Below are 16,680 nucleotides of genomic sequence, written 5' to 3'. Positions count from 1 at the left end.
TTGGCACATTTAGTTGTGACTTACCTTTCCTTTGCAAGTGAAACCAGATGCCATTCCCTTAAGGAACAAAGTCATTTAAACAGAAAATAATAGGAAAAAATAGCAAAAAATTTCTTAGTTTCCCTCCCACGCCCCTCAATTTGCCATCTGACCATGTGTTTTAAATGTTTAGAAGCATGAAACAGTAAATGTCAGGAATCAGGCTTTTCATCTGTTTATACAGGAGGCAAATTCCAGTGCTTCCAAATAGCATGTCCAAATTCAGGTTGCAAGTATAAAGAACCTGACTTGTTAATTGAAGTTTTCACTTTTTTTAAAGAGCTGTGTGACTACAAATACACCATTATAGCATACATTATTTTGTCAAACTGAATTAGAAAATTGTTATGAGAAAAGGGACTCAGAGAGAACACTGCTGCCACACCAATGTGGTTTAAATCTTTAAGAAATCTAATACAGTACACAAAATTTATTTATGTGGGGTTTTTATATTTAGGGTTTTTTCCACCAGAGACCTGGTTCCAAGCATATGGACTAATATATTCAAGGTGTACCTTTATATCTATTACAGGAAATTGAAAATATGACTGGCCATTGAATGAATGGCTGAGATTAGTCATACCAAATTGGTTTTCTTATGAAACAGGTAATATTCAGAAGCTCATTCACCTATAGTCAACATTAAAGCCAACCAACAAGGCCACTGCCATTCGTTATGAGTTGTCATCTGAAGTCAGTAGGCAAATGACAGGTTACACCAGAGTCTGTAATCTTAGTTCTGAGTACAAAAACCAAAATGGTGGCACCTGTTTCATGTCTGACTTTCCCTATCTCTTATTTACTGCCAATAGTAAAAGACATTCATGTATCAGATCTTGCTAAAATCTGACCACAATTTGCATAAGCATACATTTTAATGTTTACATTTCTTGTCAATACTACCAATTCTCATGCTATTTGCCCAAAATCTTTAGGCTAAGCTGCCTTTTGGCATCTAATATAACAACAGACATTTTTACTTACCTCATTCTTTCTTATTAAATCATTCAGATTGTTTTATTATTTAAAACTGTTTAAGCATGCTTTCAAAAGGATCACTATGAACTATAAAGTTATGCATTTATCAGCTTTTCATAAAGAATTGGAAGAATAATTTCAGTTTTAGGGTAAAACCCACAAGAAATAGATGACTCACAATAAACTGAGAATTAATAATACTGATTCCTAAAATATCTGAATAGCATGAATGTAATAACTTTGTGTTAGCTGAATTGCATTCATCATGGTTTTTCAGCAAGTCACCACCATTTAACATGCAGAGGCACAACAAGCATACAAATCTGTTTGCCTTCTGATGGAATGCTATCGCTATAAAGTTGGTGAGAAGTAATTATTTAGAGAGAGAAATCATCTTTCTGTTGTGTACATTCATTGTGCCCAGACCAAAAGACCTGAAATTATGTCTGGCAATTCCAGGCATCACCATAGAAATACGAATAATATCACTGCCTTCAGTTCTCTGTCAGCAAAATACTTATGGCCTAATAAGAGTTATAGTTTATAACAGGGGTTAAAGTTTACTTGCAAAATTGTTATAATGCATTTTTTCTTTATCTACTATTAAAAAATCTCACCTGTGAGGAAGGTTGCTCCTACATTTCTGTGGGGAAAAAAAATTATCCCTCACTTTAAGAACCCAAACTGCAGGACCCACCATCCATCCCCTCTTGTGCTTCTGACAGGAGACAAATAAATTTCCTGCAGATCGTTTCAACCAAATCCCTTGTCCTAATTTTTCACTGAACTCCCAGATGGAGTTTGCCCATGGCTGTCCATGGGTAAGGACTATGCTAACAGTTTTAACCCCCAGACCTATCAGACAGAGAGGTGAGCAGCAATCTAAAGGGATTAAATGAAGAGTCACAAACACTCTCTGCCATCTCACGAGCCCACACATTAGAAACACACTGCAAACAGGTGAATGGTACCACTGCTGAGATGTAAGACATGGTGTCACAGAACAGGAGAGAAGACCCCATTCCACACACACCCCAAGGACCCTCTGCTCCTCTCGTGGAAGCCCAGAAAGGATGAAACAGGAGACAAGTTGTGTGTGCACCCTCCAAACTGAGACAATGCTATGCACTATCGCAAGCACTGCTTCCAAATCACAGAACATTTGTTCTGTGCTCCACTTGATGTCAGAACATACAAAGTTCCTTCAGTCCAGCTCACTCAGCCTTAAGCAGAGGGTTTAGGGCTTAGGTCTAAGTGAGTTATTTACATGAAGGGGTAGGGTGTGAGTCATATTCAACCAAGAGCATTAGAATATGCAGTACATGACTACCACAAGATTGAATAAATCCAAACATTACCATATTTTCTGGGAAGAAAATAAACACCACCCAAGAGAAAAAAGTGGTCAGAAATCAGAGACGTGTCTGACCTGAGTTGTACATACCACAGTGTTGCTGCTCAGGTTGACATTCCCACTGAATCACTGGCCAGAACAACACTGCTGCTGGGTTCAGTCGCCGCACTGCAAACCCAACTGTTAAATACTGGAACTCAAACAATAACCTTTCTAATGCACTGAGATAGTTTTATTCCCACCCAACTTTCCTATCTGCCCTTTCACTTTATTATTTAAGGATCCATTACCATGGGTTTGTACAGCAATTTAATCATACAAGGTCTGATCTAGTGAGGGGCTGAATACCTTCAGCTAGCACCACACATCACCAGAGGAATGTTTTGTCTTTGGCTGCATTTTCAGCCTGGCTGTTTCCCCTGTCTTTTCCACATAGTGGTGCTACATGATCCATGTAAAGAGTACTGTCAGTGTTCTTTGTATGCCTGATACACTGAACTTTTAAAGTAATTAATTTAGAAAAGTGATTATTTTAAGAAGTAATGAAGCATGTCTCCAAGTTTACAAGAAGACAGTATTTTCACTGACTTTAAGGGAACTCGTGTGTTTGATTTTGTTAATTAAGACAGATCTATTAAACTATGGCACGTTGGTTGCACAGCAGCAAATAGATGTAATGCAGATCAATGTTTGCTGGGGGAGGGCACCTATCCATCCCAATCCTGCCAATACCTGTAATGGATGCCCAGAACAGTGTGAAGGCACTCCAGATACTCCAGTCAGTGAGCCAGCTTTATCCAGGGCCTGGCCCAGATGCCTATCCACAAATGCACAGAGTGTGGAGAGCAAACAGGAGGAACCAGAGATGTGCATGGATGATATCAATGGCACCACAGAGATATGATGGGATGGTTCCTAACTCTGAAGCATTGGAATGCGAGATTTCAGGCTTTTTAGGAAAGACAGACTAGAGAGATGAGGATGGTGTGTAGTCCTTTGTGTAAATGATCTGCTGGAGCTATGCCTGGGGAGCAGGCACAAGCCCAGAGCTTGTGAGTGAAGTCTGAGGGGAGGGACAGGAGTTGTTAGAGTGGGGATCTGCTACAAGCCACTCAGTTGGGAGGGAGGATGGTGCGGATGAAGTGCTCTGCAGACAGTAAGAGTGTCTTCTCACTCATAAGCCCTGATCCTCATGGGGAACTTCAACCACCCTGATACCTGTTGGAGATATAACATGGCAATGCATTCCCTGAATGTGCCAACCACAACTTTCTTGCACAAGTTACTGAGGAGCCAACAAGGAGAGGTGCCAACAAGGAGAGGTGCCATGCTGGACCCTGTGCTCACCAACAGTGAGGAGCAGTGGGGGATGCAGCGCTCCAAGGCAGCCTTGGCCACAGTGACACTGAGACACTGGAGTTGAAGTTCCTCAGGGCAGTGAGAACAGCACACTGACAACTCACTGCCCTCAACAAGAGGAGTGCCAGATTTTGGCCTCCCCAAGGATCTTTGCAGTAGAGTCCCATGTCATAGAGCCATAGAGGGCACAGGGGCCCAAGAATGCTGGCTGAATTTCAAGAAACGCTTCCTCCAAGCTTGGAAGAAACGCAAGGACCAAATTGGGCAAGAATGCCAGGAGGCCTCCATGGATGCATAATGAACTGCTGAGCAAACTCAAATGAAAAGAAGCGGCTTTCAGGGGTTGGAAATGAAGGCACATAGCCTGTGAGGAATACAGGGAAATTAGGGATAAGGTTAGTTTAGCATCTTTGCTGGTGACATGGACAGCGGGATCAAGGGCAACCTTCACAAACCCACTGATGCTACCAAGCTCTGTGGTGTGGTCAATATACTGAAGGGAAAGGATGCCATTCAGAGTAACCTAGACAGGCTTAAGAGATGAGTCTATGCAAACCTCATGAAGTGCAGTAAGGCCAAGTGCAAGGTACTGCACCTGGATCATGGCAATCCCAGGCACAAATACAGGCTGGGAGGAGAAACGACTGAAAGCAGCCCTGGGGAGAAGGCCTTGGGGGGTCATGGTTGATGAAAACCTCACCATGAGCCAGAAATGAGTGCTCACAGGCCAGAAAGCCAAATGTACCCTGGGCTATAGCCAAAGAAGCGAGGTCAGCAGGTGGAGGGAGGTTATTCTCACCCTCTAATCTGCTCTAGTGAGACCCCACCTGGAGTCCAGTGCTGCCGTCCCCAGCATAAAAAGGATATGGAATTTTTGGAGCAAGTCCAGAGAAGGCCACAAGGTTGGTAAGAGGACTGGAGCAGCTCCCTGACAAAGGTGGGCTGAGAAAGTTGGGGCTGTTCAACCTGGTGAAAAGAAGGTTGTGTGGAGACCTCATAGGAACCTCCCAGTATCTGAAAGGCAGCCACAAGGAAGCTGGAAAGAGACATTATTTCAGGAACTGTAGTGACAGGACAGGGAGCAATGAGTGCAAATTTAAGGAGGGGAAACTTAAGCTGGATGTTAGGAAGAAATTCTTCCCTGTGAGGGTGGTGAGACACTGGAATGGGTGCTCCAGGGAGGTTATGGATGATCAACCCTCTGGATAAGGCCTTAAACAACCTGGTCGAGTAAGAGGTGCCCCTGTCCATGGCAGGGGAGGTTCCAAATACATGATCTCTATGGCCCATTTCAACCCCTCACCATTCTATGAGTCTAAGATTCTGTAAGTTCCTGTCCATAATAATTAATCACCTGAAACAAAATTACCTGTATGGAGAACTGTTAACAGAAAGTTAAGAGCTTTGTGCATTTTAGATTTTTAAGGACAGAGGTCACTCCATTAAGTCTAGCAATAATAGAAAATAATATAAGTGTTGTGGTGTGTTAGTTTATTGAATCAAATGTTCTGTTATCTTGTGTTGTATTCAAGCATTCCCTGAGTTATTAGACGTAGTTTCTCCCCTGTGTTATGCCCTCCCAACTGTCCCTCAAGGAATTCCTTCCCTCCCTACCAGATTTTTCCCTGTCTGTCAAGACAACCCATCCCCTTTGCCCTGTCCATGAGCCCAAACCCTACCCTTTATTCCAAAAAGTTCCCTGTCCCTCACCCTAAGATCCAATCCCTATCCTGACCCTCTCTCCTCCCCTTGTCCTGACTTTCTGTAGCCTCAAAACCACAACCTGAGAGTCCCTTATTGGTTACTATATGGTCTCCACCCCGTTTTGAGAGATTTTAAAAACCCCGGCATGAGTGGGGCAGGGGCTCTTTTTGCTTGTGCTCCCTTTCAGCAACTGTCTTCTATGTACCCTCTCCCTGCCTCTCCTAATAAAATTGCTTTACACTTACACCACAGAAGAGCTTCCTCTGCCTCCTTCACTCAGTCCTCATTGCTTTTTCTCTACTGCTGGGTGACTGGCTTAGAGGTTCTGGCTCAGGCAAAACCCCCATCTAGCCAGTTCCCCACTCTCACCATTGCCCCTGGAGCATCACGGAGCTAGCCAGGGCTCCAGAGGACAGTGGCATACATGTAAGCTTCTGAATCTGTTTCTAATTAATAAATGTCACTTTTCCCAAATTTTAACACTTCCATTATACAGCTCCCAAATTTTGTTAATTTTCTATTTCCAGTCAAGCATAAAAAAAGCAGGTATCAGTCCCTAGTTCTGTACAAGGAAATTTTCCACTGACTTTGGGAGCCTCACTTTGTGCATAGGAATTTCATATAAGAGGAAAACTTCCTAAGGTCTTCTCAAAAGCTGTAAAATTATTAGCTGGACACACGTCCTGGAGCGTATGTTGCACCTAGTTCATATCCACCCTTGACAATATGAAGAACCAAAACAAATGACTATTAAGACCACTACTGGGAGACTGCCTGTACATTAGAGGACTGTCGTCTCAGGTTCAGGGAAACGTCAAGCTACTCTGCAATTAAAATAAATTGTACTTTTCTAGCTTTTATTAAATATTAAATGCCTATACAAATATCACAGCAGTGGTGGATCAGTAACTAACTGCATTGTCTGAAATCCGAGGGGAAAAAAATAATTTAAAAGGTAAAACATTTCCGGATTAATTTTTCAATGGACATTCATTTTCCTGGCTACAGTTAAGAAAACAAAATTTAACATCTACCAAGTCACTGACAAAATACAGCTTAGTACAGAATCAGATTTTTCATTAATATTAGTCATAAGTGATTGATGGTTATGTTATTACTGTAGGCAGTAGCTAAATATTTGAAAAAATAAACCTTATGAAGAAACAATATAGAATATTTATCTCCAGTGTGAAGAGGTTATGAATTTTCAGATGCAAGTGGTCTGTCTGTGGAAAGAATAGATCATGTCAATTGGATTCAAATGTTTTAAGTGAGTGGTTGTGTACAACGTCTAAATAAACTAAAACTGTTGCAGAGCAGAATGAGTTAAATGACATGAACAGTATGCTTGAATAAAGACTGCAGAGCAAGAGCTGTGAGAAAAAGTTGCAAAAAAACCTGCAGAAACTGAGAAAAATTCATAAAGAAAGAACTGCAAACACTGTGTCCAAAGAACAAAACAAGCTGCTGTGATAAGTAATTGCAGAAAAACCCTATACATTATGGCCTGCTATGTAATAAATCACACATAGATAGAGCAATTAGAAATTGCTATGCAGGAGCTAAAACAATAAAAATATAAATAAGAATATAAACAACCACAATATAGCAATAGTCAATAGAAATAAAAATATAAATAACAATATAATAATAAACAACTACTACAAAAGTGCTTCTCAAGATTTACAAGTTGTGCAAAGATTGGAAATAATAAAATGACACTGCAAGTACAAGCAGCTAATACTTTAATGCACTTTCAAAATCCAAAAGAAAACAAAATATCGTTACCTGCAGTGAGTTTTTTGCAGAAAAAGTGTATAAAATAGTGTATAGTTTCCCTTTGAGGAAAACAGCGTATATTTTCCCTAAACTTCACTCTTTCCAAAATTGGATTCTACACAAACTTACTTCATTTCAAAAACTATAGGAAAATCCCATTAGGTTGAACTTTAGTATTCAACATAACAGGTTGAAAGATTTTAGTAAGAACTAAGCCTTTTCCAAAAGACATAAACTCCTGAAAATTACTGTAATTTCTCTCCACAATTATTTTTTTTTAATTAATTTAATTTAAATTTAAAAAAGGCAGAAATTTGCATTTTATACAATGTAGTCAAGGAATAAGATGTGATTTTCCCTGCTGAATGAAGTACACCAGAAATGTGCTCAACTACAAGTTTAAAGGTCTTGGGTAAACTCACTGGTCTTGAATTAGGTATATCTTTAGGAGAGTTGCAGGGTTGAAACGGAAGGTTAACAAGAATTTTAATATTTTATTTCCTTTGTCTGTGTATTAACAGATAATAATTATAAAATCATAGTTTTATTAATTTCAACATAAATTTCTTTCCACAAAGACTCAGTATATAGCGCTGTATGCCAGTACAATTGCTGTCAGGTATCTCAAAAAATTACTCAGAAGAAACAGAATAACATGCAGGAGAAAACTCCAAAAGAGACTGGGATTTGCAGGCCTTAAAAGAAAGCAATGTAAAAAACACAGAGCCCCTAAACAACTACTCATAACTGAGACTACTCAGGACCCGTTTTTCCTGGAGCAGAACCAAACACTGCTCAGCACTCAAAGCTAGTTTGAACCCAAATTGCACCTTTCAAAGCCCATCTTTTCCTCTGCAGGTGACTTCAGAAAAAATTGCAACAGCAGGATAAGCCTGATTGACAGAACTACTGCCAGTCTCAGCATCTTCAAAAACTTTCAGCTGAATTATTTTGAAATTAAGAATTTCATGTAGTAACTCAAAGTTTCCCTTGAGAATATGATAACCATGTGTATAAAGTGTATTTCTGCAACAAACTGCTGTTTCACTGCCAACCACTCATCTTTCAGGACCCCTTACTTAAATTTCACTTCTGAAGGTGAGAAATCCACATTTGAATGCAAATGATGATTTTTTCCAATCTCATAACCTGATCCAGTCTTTGTGAGGAAGTTGCTTTGTGATCAATGACTGCTGCTTTTGAAAGCAAATATTGTGTAGAACTGAAAAACTTACATTTTTATTTACAAAACAGTTTTAAATAACACTGTCAGTCCAGCTGTGGGATTTTAAAAGTATATATTTCCGTCTGATTTTCTTTGCAAAAGAAATTAAGGCTCCCCTAAAATGGGGTTTTTTTTTAAAGATATATTGAAAATACCCCTGACACAATAAATCATCCTCTCCCAAAAGGTGTCAGCTATAATCAGCAGTGTGCAAGGAGGTAGTGTCTCAAGACTGCTGATTATTAAAAAGCCCACCAAGTTTTAAATCACTTCTATAATGGATGAGTTCCAGAAGATGCTGTAAATTATTTTGATCGCCCCCATCTCCCATTTCTAACCACTCTACTCTCACTTTCTAGGAAACAGGGAAAGCAGGAGGCCTGCTCCATCTGATCTTTTTCTTTACGAACTATTATAGCATACTTCAAAACCCCAGGAAGGTGACTTCAAAATTTTTCAGCTGTTCAGGACCCCAAATTAACCCACTGAAATCTACTGACCTCACACAGGGAAAGTAACCAAGTAGGAACTAGTGTGTACATGCTGTTTGGACTTCCTCTACGCATTTCAAACTTAGGAAAAGGCTATAAAGGAAAAACATTCCTTCCTATAAACATTAAGCTTTATAATACCATTCGCTTTCCGTTCTCACATTAAAGTGGAGCCCATATTTTGTTATGATTTTAAATTTTCTGCAGTAATAACACCTTCCCCCCTTCTAAAATGTAGAAGGCAAGGCATATCCAGAATCATGATGTTTTGAGTTGTTTTAAACTACTTAGGAAGTCTGCAGAAACTGGACTCCCACAACTCCTTTTGATGCCTTAGGATTTTAGTTTGTGTGTTTTTCATATATTTGTAATCCTGTAATTCTTTAGTGCATAACTCTAAACTCTATACACAGTGCTAGCTATTGTCTTCACATTTTGATCCTAGTTCCTCTCTAGGCCTGGGAATCAAGGGCACCTTATTGTCCCAGGCCCCAACTGGAAACAAAAGTGAGTTGAAGGGGGAGAAAACTTGGGGTAAAATGACTTCATTGCATGTCTGTATTGGAAGATTAATACCCAATATGCAAATGGACCAAACTTATAAAAGTGAGAGAACTCATGACCCATTGTCTATTTTGGGGTGGTTTGTCTGTCAGAAATGTACCTGCAGGCCCTTCAATAAATATACCCAACTTTTTACTCTGTCTGGCCTCTCTTCCAGGTAGACGTAGAAAAGGCATCACTTTGCACTGGAGGTTCCTGAAAACAGTAAGAAGTCTTTGTTTTAGATTAAGATGCAAGACAAAGGAAATTCTTTGAAAACAAACACGCCTCAACAGACCTTCAAAACAACCAGAGCAAGAAAACCTCAAACCTTTCTCTTACAGGTTATGAAAGAAAAAAAATTCAGTGTATTCCTTAAGTTTCTTACTGTTTTTTTTTTTCCCAAGGCACTGCCTGAGATACTCCCAAAGCCACAGAGGACTCCCTGCTGAAGGATGCATGCATTCAGACCCCTGTCCACTGCGCCGTATCTCTTAGGAAGTGCTCAGAGAATTGTACACTCATTGCCAAAGTTCAGCTTCCTGGATATTGGTGTCCTGCTAATTCTCAGCAGACAGTTTTTCTTCCCTAAGTGCACAGCTTTCTCCCGGTAAGTGTGATATCTTTGGCCGAATGCAGCCTTTTCCAAACAGACTTTTTCCTGAAAGATCAAGATTTCATTTGTTGTTCTTGCTTCATTTGCTAGGAGACTGGCTGAGTGTCCTGATACTTCTCTTCATCATACTTCCATTGTTTTGCAAAAGACTTTACTGCTCTCCTACCTCAACAGTTGGTCCTACATAACTTAAATATGTGGGAGTTTTTCTCTTTTGAAAGGCATGGGAGCAAAAAGAGGTCCTCAAAGAAAGGTAAGCTTGTCAAACTCCAGCTCACTTGCCTTTCTGACCAAAAAATGTGTTCGCTCACACATCATGCATTGGTCTCTAGTAAGGACATAGTAGCAAAATGTTCTGAATCAACAGAAGAAATAGAAATTCTATAGATGTTGCAAACTCAGTATCTTTTTTTTTGTCAAACTCATAAATTACAACACAGAATTTTATAAAGCTCTTCTTGACTTCCATCTCCAGAACACTATTTCAAGCAAGTAAAGAAGTCAAACATTCACATTTGAAGTCTGAACTAAAAATGCTCCTTTTTGCATTCATAATGACAAATAAGTAAATATCTATTCATGTGTTTCTTTTGAACAGTTTGTGATATTGATGGGATAATGAGATAAATCCATCAGGAAAAGGCAAACATTTTACTCTTATCATGAGAGCTGCTGCCATGGTTTAGGAATGGTACTCCCCAGTTTAGTGCTCCCACAGAAACCCCAAATCATGCTGCCACTTGCCTGCTCATCCCAGTTCCCTTCTCCCTCCCCCCACCAGTGGGGTGGAGAGGAAAACTGAGACACAAAAGGTGAGGATCAAGGGTTGAGGTAAGAAAAATTTACTGGAAACAGCAGTGAAAGATGAAAACTACCAGTAACAATACTAAAGACAGAGGGTACAAGAAAAGGAACATTACTGCTCACCTTGAAAATCCCTGACAAGACACAATACCCAGCTGCCCCCTCCAGCTCAAAACAGGCAGAAACACAACCACTCCCTCCAGCTCACAACCAGGTCGAGCCCATCAGTCCCCTGACCATGCTTACACAATGGGAAGGAACCCCTCACCCTTGGAAAAGGTAACTTCCCCTTCTCCCACGCAATCACTTGGGTGGTACAGACTAACCTCTGGTTAGCCAAGCTCCTCCTGGCTACTGCAAAAATTAATGCTCCCCTGGCTGCAACCAGGACAGCTGCTTGGTACAAAGTACAGGCCAGTGGCTTAGATTTACAAGGCAATGACTGAAGGGACTGTAAGAGCAATGGCACCACAGCTGCCACTTCTTTCTCCTGGACTATCCAAATGTCAGGAGCAGTCTCCATGAAAAACGCAGGCAACAACAGAACTGGCAAGAATGGCCTGATGACACATTTTGGTTCTATAAACCAAATGAGTTTAAATTAAGCCAGCCAACATTTTGGCATGCAAGGCATGTCTTTAAAAAGCTGCATCAGATGGCTGCAATACACATCCAGCTTCCCCAGCATGAAAAGGCAGCATGAATGAGGTGACAGCAGCAACAGCAGAGCAGCAGGGTCACAGAGCCCGGCAGTGTGCCCTACACACACCCACAGCTGATGACCAGTCTGTCCTGGACATAGCAGAACACATCAGGTGTGAGGTAACAGTGATCCACAGACCCTATGAGGGGACAGAAGAGCAGGCAGTCTGGAGAGTGTGTATTTCTGAGTACCCAGCTGTGAGAGATGAGGTGATATTTTGCTGAAGCCAAAAGGTTATTAAGTTAAAGAATGAAAATTGTTTATTTTGTGTGTTGTTTGTGGTTTGGATATGTTCTGGTTGGTTTTCTGGGTGACAATCAGGAGAGACTGCAAGTTCCTGAGTACGCAGCCAATGGAAAAGGAGACAGGGATCATCCCAGCTGGAGGAAAGGGAAGAGAAAGTTGCCATTTTGTTAAAGTGTTCTGTGTGTTCGCCTTTTGTGGGAGATGGATATCTGACCCAGCTGGTTCGTTACAAAAAAAAAAAAGAAAAAAAAAAAAAAAATTTGCTTTAAAGGCTTTGTCTCCACTTAGTTGTTTCAAAGGCACCATGATGTACTGTTAAAAAGCAAATCTAACAAGGCAGCACACAGTGGTGTCCAAGCAGTGGGAGGCTCTCCATGGCACAAAGCCCTGTGTCCAGTGTCCACACGTCCATTGCAGGACAACACTGATGATCACCATTAAGCATTCCACAAATGCTATGCAGGGAGATGGAGCCTTTGTTTTGAGTATGAACCAGTACAGAAAAGTTGGGGGAACATAAAGAGGCACAAGGGGCCAATGGAGCAAGGGAGGGGTGGCAGTGATCGGTGAGGGAGAGGGAGAAAGATCCCATCTCAGCCAAATCCCCCTCGCTGATTGAAAACGGGGGACAGGGACACAGCTCCCACCCAAAGCACAGTGGGGACAGTCCCCTGAGGCCTTGGCTGGGGGCAGAGATGGCAGCGCTCCCATCTCAGCAGAGCCACTCTCAGCCATTGTCTGGGCAGGGACACGGGCCGAGGAGCGGGGCAGCGCAGTGAAGGTGCCTTTGTGAAAGCCGTGGGGTGCTGCAAGGGATGGAAAAGTGTGTGCTCACCACGGGGAGAGCGAGAGGGAAGATAACAAACAGAAGACTCCACAGTGTTGTTGGGGGAAATGTGTTCCAGAGGACCCTGAGGCTCTGCAGAGGCAGGGAAACACAGTTTACTTGCCCACAAGTTCTGCTGGGCTCAGCAGCAGCAGAATTCAGTCCTCTATCTCTTCTCTCTCTCTGGTGTTGCAGACAGTTCCTGAGGTTCCAGGCCGGTCTTTGACACCAGTAACAGCTGGCTCTCTTCTGCTCCAACAAACGACTATGTCCTTAGAGAGATGATGGTTCCATGCTCTTAAAACACCTCAAAAGCTGTCCCTCAATAATCTCCATCTCTGGAAGCATCCTCTAAGCACCATCAGTGTAGCTGCTGTTAGCTGTCAGTATGAGGATTGAAATACAACCACTTCACCTGACAGGAGCTGAACACAAGCAGAATTAAAGACTCCTGTCAGCACGCTAAGCACCTGTTAAAACAAGAGGCAGAGAATGTGGGAATGGAACTGACCAAGGTGGACAGTGCGACAGTCCCACTTCATACACAGAAAACATCAACTTGGGGCCATGGAACTGGGCCAGTAGACAGAGAGACTGATGTTGAAGTTAGGGTGAGCTAAGTTAGAAAAGCGAGGACCCATGGGAGTGAATATGGTAGCAGGCTTACCCATATAAAGTTGTGCTTCTAGGATGTTCCCAAGTCTCTCCCCTGATTGGTTGTCATTTGCTGCATTGTTTTGCATATTCCTAATCCTGGTTTGTGAATGGATCCCTGCCCTCAGATCAACCCCCAGATGTACCACTGTTGAACCTACCCATTCTGGGATTTCATTATAGACCCTATACTGTTTGTTTACTTACTGCTGTTTGTTGTTCTGCCATTAAAGCTGTTTTACTTTTTAGGTAACCCAATCATGCCCATCCATTTTATTTACCACACCACTCCTGGCTGGTCTGGCCCCAGGGTCAAAGGAGCTTAACTGCAAAAAGAGAAAGCAAAATGAAGCTGAGAGGAACTGCTGCTGTTGGAAAATAGACTTCTGTAATCCACAAACTGATCTGTATCAAATCCTGGATAAGTCTGTTGCTCTTGTCACCTAACCTGAGTCTTGTTCCCCACCCCTTCTGCCTGCTTCTTCGATGCCTGGATCACTTGTTACAGCCTTACCCACAACCTCACACTTCAGGTATTCAGAAGTGTCAGCCTGAGCTGGGCCATCGGCTGTGGGGCCATGTGGAGCAGGTGCCTGGTTCTCTGCCCCTGCTGCTCTTGCAGCCTCCACGGGGGCAGAAGAAGCTGGTGGTTCTGCCTTCTCATGTTTGAGAGGTGTATGGTGCTCCTCTTCCTTGGGAGCTACAAGCAGGACAAAATCAGCCAGTTGTGCATCTGCTGGATGCACTACAGCACGAGATGCTCTCAGCAGTTTGTCAGCTTCCTCTCCTGCAGCCTCTCTGCCCACACTGCTGGGGCAGCTGGAATGCTCCCTGGGACCATTGTGAGAGCCTTTGTTGTTCTCCAGGTCCAAAGAACTGACCCAGTGTTGGACAGGAGGTGATCCAATGGCATCTGTCCCTTGAGACAGCTCTGTGTTTGTTCTGTGTTCCCATTCCTCTTTCTCTGACAGTTTAGCACCAAGGGTGTCTTCTCATTCCTTTTCCTCAGATAGCTCTCTGTCAATGGCATCTCCATACTCCTGCTCCTCCTTGGTCTATGGCACTGGCTAACTGGTTGGGCCTTGGGCTCCCACCTGCTCCAGTATCAGCTGCTAATTCATGGTGCCCTTCATGAACTTAATCAGCCAAAAGCTAAACAAAAACAGCATTAAGACCTCATGTCAGCACCCTGGGGAGCTGTGAAGACAAGGAGGAACAGAGAAGGCAAAGCAAAACAGGGAGGTATTGCCACAGTTTTGGAGACAGACCAGTGACAAGACACATTGAGCTCATGCAGCAACAGCTCACTTTATTCAGATCTTGCTCCCTTATATGCCTCAGGAGCCCATGATGTTAATCCTCATTAGCTGAGCCTGTTACTTCCTGGTCAGTCAGCCAAGAAAAGCCTGAGTCTCCTGCTCTTACTGGTTGAATTATATAAGTAAGGTAATTATGTAACTGATCACGTATTTTCATTATAATTTTACACTTATTTCTACTTTGAGGCCTACAGGCCAGCTGTAGGCCACCACAGCTCCTCCTTCTTGTTTTTGAATACAAAAGCAGTGCCTGTCATCCCCTGCAGGGCCCTTGCAGGCAGGATGACAGACACGGCTTTGTGTAAAAACTTTGACCTAGGTTTGGAATGAGGCCTTCAACTCAATTTAAGAGGCTCAGTTCTCTTTTTAGTTGGTGATGTATCCTATATATTCTTTAATTTGTAATATTCACTCTAGGGAGCTGTCAGGTGGGACCACTAGCGATACAGCTTATCAATATGGCATAGTGCAGGCTTATATCTTAACAGTTATGAACTTACAACTTAACTCTTAACAACAGGAAACAGCTCAACAATTAGAAATTTACAACTTAGCTCTAAAATAAACAGCTTAATCTAAAAACTAAATTTAAATTCTCAGAGCTGTGGGGAAAACAACAAGAAAAACAATATTAGTTCAGGCCTGTTATCTATAATCTTAAATAAATAAAATCCTTATTCTTCATTTCTTTGAGTATATAAAATCCTTTTAATTGTCTCACTTGTTTTTAGGGTATACGCAGCACTAGGCACTCCCCCTTTTCTGTTTCAAAAGTGTACTTTAAAGAATGCAAGGCTTTCTTTTACAAGCATATTGAGTGGCTTAACTTTTGGTGTTTTCTTAATAATCCTATAAGCTTTAGAACTTTATTTGTACCTTTGGCTGGTTAGTTATAAATTTGTCTAGCAACTTTTATTCTTAAATAATATGTCTGCACAATTCTGGATAACTGAGAAACACAATTTTAGGCTGGGGAAGACCCACCAGGGTTGAAAGGGAAAGTTCTCTGCTGTCGTGGCTCAGCAACAGTGTCCTCTCTGGCGTATATTGTGTTCTTAGCTGGTGTGTAATCTAGGGAAAACTCTCGGTCCAGCAGCATTGGAGCAACTGGGACAGCAGCACCACTTCTGTGTATGAGGTCTCTGGGAACTCCTGGTGACGCATTTCTCAGACCCACTCTCATGTCATGGGGGTGGGCAGGTACATCCTCACCCCCTGGAGGCTGGATAGAAAACTCAGGCACACCCCACGGAAGGGGGCTTGAGGGTGTGGTCTTGGAGCTGCTCCAGTTGGCCTCGGGAGGAAGCAGTTCTGGGGTGCTCAGGGTTTCTCCGCCCTCTGCAGCAGCGGCAGCGCACGCTGCTGGCAACGCGCGCTGGTCTTGGGTGGTTATGGAGGTTTCTGCCAGCATGGCAGAACAAGGGGCAGCAGAGCGGGAAAGTGACCAGTTGTTTCAGAGGCCTCAACAGCCACGGCAGGAAACAGATGGGCTGCAGAGTGACCATTTAGCACAGCACGGCTGCTTGGGGCAGTTTTGCTGACAGCCCCAGGGATGGGGCAATCCACCAACAGATCCTGGTCCTGGAGGGTATCAGGGCACTCCCCGGGTAGGTCACCCTCACCTGGGGAGACCCCATAAACCTCCCAGCGTGTTGTACTTTCTGTACCCATCCTTTTCCTTCTCCCACCTGGCACAGCATCTGCCTGCCCTACCACCTTGGTGCCCTGCTTTCACCATTCACCTCAGCCAGCAGTGCCAGTTGTAATTCCTCTGTCGTTCTCACCACCCGCTCGCTCTGCAACATTTTTATCACGTTCATGGTTTGATAACATAAATGGCAGAATCATCTCCTGTGGAGGCAGCTGTTAGGATATGTTGGCTGGCCCATTCCCAAGTTTTTAAATCTAGGGCGGCCCCTTCTGATACATCCAGTTCATGGCTCTCACACCACATTATGAGGGCTAATAAAGCCTGTTCCCATATTTCTGAAATCTTTTCTTTAAAATGGGACTTTACACCTTCAGAAGAGGATCTTCTGG

At 42.6% G+C, this 16,680-nt stretch overlaps 1 long non-coding RNA gene across 3 annotated transcripts in view; it reads right to left on the bottom strand.

Annotated features, from left to right (window-relative positions):
* Window positions 1-1,976, bottom strand: part of LOC135290716 (uncharacterized) — a 32,722-nt gene extending 30,746 nt beyond the window's left edge. For all 3 annotated transcript variants that reach the window (XR_010353499.1, XR_010353501.1, XR_010353500.1), the window contains exon 1: window positions 1,635-1,976. This is a non-coding gene — a long non-coding RNA (uncharacterized LOC135290716). The remainder of the gene's footprint in view (window positions 1-1,634) is intronic.
* Between the last annotated feature and the right edge of the window lie 14,704 nt (window positions 1,977-16,680).

The sequence above is a fragment of the Passer domesticus genome, chromosome Z, assembly GCF_036417665.1.
Source record: "Passer domesticus isolate bPasDom1 chromosome Z, bPasDom1.hap1, whole genome shotgun sequence".
NCBI lineage: Eukaryota > Metazoa > Chordata > Aves > Passeriformes > Passeridae > Passer > Passer domesticus.
The sequence above is the reverse complement of the archived record's forward strand: the minus strand, read 5'-3'. Positions and strand labels throughout refer to the sequence as shown.